Genomic DNA, 3,154 nt, shown 5'->3' on the forward strand with positions numbered 1-3,154 from the left:
GCTAGACGTGAAGCGGGCCCTCCTCTTCTACCTGAATAGGACACGCCCCACGAGGCAAACCCCTAAGCTGTTTGTCTCATACGCTGCACCCCGTGTGGGCACTCCAATCACGGCCCAACGTCTGTCCAGGTGGATCGTAGGTCTCATAGAACTCTGTTACCTACTGGCGAAACGGCCCTTGCCAGGCCCCGTCCGGGCTCATTCCACCAGGGCTGTAGCCACATCTACTGCATTCCTGAAGGGAGTACAGCTGCAAGACATTTGCAGAGCCGCAACCTGGGCCACGCCGACTACATTCATCAGGCACTACGCCCTAGACGTCCGCCAGTCCACCAGTGACAGTCTGGGACGTCAGGTTTTGGCCTCGGCTAAGCAGTAAACACCTGACAGCACCCGCCTCCAGGTAAACTACTGCTCGCTAATCTCCCATTGGTGTGAAGCACAGAGACCACGAAGAAGATAAACAGGTTGCTTACCAGTAACTGGTGATCTTCAAGTGGTCATCTGTGCATTCACACCACCCGCCCTCCTGCCCCGCTGCTGTCTTCTTCTACTTGTTTTGTTAGGAGATTGAGGCGCGGCGGTTGGTAGGAACTGGCGGGATGTCCGTGCCTGCCCTTCTGGGCATGCTCACTGGGGCTCCTGAGCATGCTCAGTTGGGCCAGGCACGAAAATCCTTCTAAGAGAGCTTGCTAGGCACCGGCAGATCCAGCGCAGGCGCACTAGATCCCATTGGTGTGAATGCACAGATGACCACTCGAAGATCACCAGTTACTGGTAAGCAATCTGTTTTTTCTTCCATTTTCTCATAACATTTTCTTTCTCATCCACTTCAAGAGTAGAATAGTTGTAACTAAAAAGTAGAGAAGTCATATGGAACCATAGAAATACAGACCTTAGAAACCACAGCAAGTAAGAATTGCATTCTCCGATTTGGCTTGATGCTGTAGTTCAGTCCTGAGGTTTGAGGTGCATCTGAATGACAAGCTAAAGGTTTCTTTCCTGCAGTTATGTTAAACTAAGTTTGAGTTCAAAGATGTCAGCATTCGGTTTGATTTTACATTTACTAATTTACTAATATCAATAAAGTTCCTGTTTTAATAAATATTTTCTGTGTGCCCTTTACAGCCATGTTAATATTGAATTCCCCCTTACCATTATTGTCAAATGCTTTTCCTTCCTACTTAAATAAATGAAACATAAACACTATGCTTTGAACAGGTCTCTAGGTAGCTGCAGAAAACCTGTGCTGTGTCCACACATGACATTGTACCTATCTGCCCACACTAAGATCAGTCTGGTAATACCTGTTAAAACAAACTGCTGGGGACAGTAAACATTTCCTATGTACTGCTTCTTTTTATAATTCTTACTTTGGCATACTTTGCATTCTGTGAACTGAAATTTTGATCTAACGTTGGCTTGAGTTTGTTTTGGAGTTCTTCATTTGCATTTCTCCCTGTTAGTTAAAAGCAACTATTCAAAGGTATTTCCAGGTCTACATGTGGGAATTACTTTCATAACTTAAACTGAAGGTTGAAAATGGATAATAAAAATAAGGAGTTATTTGCCTGCCAATGTGGGGATTTCATCATGTCACCACTTGCTTGAGCTATGTTATGCAAAGCTTCCCCATATATGGTAAAATGATTAGTTAAGATAGAAAAACTTAGAGAGGAGAGAGTTGGGGGGAAAGATCTGACGTTTCATGTTAGGAAGAGTGGATGCTACATGAACTAATATGTAGTAAGCAGGATTTGGACATATTGGGGTAGGATGTCATTTCTTGAGAATTGTAGAAGTCTAAGACAGAAGACTGAATCCAAACTAAATTGGTCATTTCCACCAATTCCCCCGTATGTCATTCCACAGGGTCCCCTATCTGCCCGAAGCAGCATTTTGTGGGATCAGTGAGCTGCAGTCAGTGTGGGTAGGGAAGAGAGTTCCATTCTGCCACTGGAAAATGTAATGTGTATCCAACCCATAATTTTTAAAGCGTATGAATTAAGACTGGTCTTCCAGCAAATCCGGGACCTCTATTCCTTTTAAAGTTTTTGCTCTTCCTTTCAGTTTATACAATTACCTGTGGAGGCTGTCTTCAGATGATAATTTGGAGAGACTGGAAACGGGTGCAGAGCCTGATGTCTTTCCCCCCATCTGTCCCTAGATCCAAATAGTTCTATGTTCTGTGTTTATTTACGTAGGACAGAATGAAAGTAATACAGAATAAGAATGGCATGATTCTACCTCAGTTGAGACCTTTAAACTATGAAGTGTTACAATTCATGATCCTTATTGTAATTCCTGTTGTTTCCTTATAGGAATTAAGACCACCGGATTATAAGAGAGGAACAAAAGCTAACGAGAGAGCCAACACCATGAAGACAGCATGGCCCTGTTTCTCTTTCCCAATGGTGGATTTCTGTCATGAGAAAAACGATACTGGAAGACTGTCTCTCTACCTTCCTTCTCCTACAATTTGTTTAAAACCTTGCACGCCTTTGAATACCTTGTGATTTTCAAGATCTCTATGAAGACTAAGCTTTTGCTTACTGACACATAGCATGTTCTTTTCTTTCATCCTTTTTGTGTTTGATTTTATTGGGATTTTCCACTACAGCACAACATCCTTGTACAGATTTTTATGCTTTCACCAACAACGTCTTAAACACATTAAGATGCACATTTGGTGTCTGCATTTCCCAGTAATGTCTGTACATAGAGGGTCAGTCATGGCAAAAATCAATTTCTGTGTTCATCAAAAGGCTCCATATATTTTGTAACTTGTCTGAAGGATATATCAAGATGGAACAAAAAGTTTTTGGGGTGATTGTGACACAATCAGTAGCTTGTAACTATGCCTCTGTATTACTACTTGGAAATTATACTGTTCCTTTCCTTAACCTTGGCAATAAGTGCATCTTAGTTGGAAAGTCTGAATTATGAGTACTCTGCTTCCAAAGCAGATGTCAGGCAAACTGAAGCAGATTTCAAGAGAGACCTCCAATGATTGTGGGGGGAGAATATAGATCTATATATATATATAATACTACTAAGTCAAATATTCTTGGTCCTTTTTAGAAGGAGGGGCTTTTGCAGCTTTTGTGGTTCTTGGTTCCATTTTTTACTTTTGTTCCCATATTGTTTTGTTAAA

At 42.0% G+C, this 3,154-nt stretch overlaps 1 protein-coding gene across 1 annotated transcript in view; it reads left to right on the top strand.

Annotated features, from left to right (window-relative positions):
• Positions 1-2,729, top strand: part of CDK14 (cyclin-dependent kinase 14) — a 277,214-nt gene extending 274,485 nt beyond the window's left edge. Inside the window, exon 13 of the mRNA XM_015416305.1 lies at positions 2,322-2,729. The gene's annotated coding sequence lies outside the window, so the exon portion shown is untranslated. The remainder of the gene's footprint in view (positions 1-2,321) is intronic.
• The last annotated feature ends 425 nt before the right edge of the window (positions 2,730-3,154 follow it).

Source organism: Gekko japonicus, unplaced genomic scaffold, assembly GCF_001447785.1.
Source record: "Gekko japonicus isolate JY-2015 unplaced genomic scaffold, Gekko_japonicus_V1.1 scaffold721, whole genome shotgun sequence".
Lineage (NCBI taxonomy): Eukaryota > Metazoa > Chordata > Lepidosauria > Squamata > Gekkonidae > Gekko > Gekko japonicus.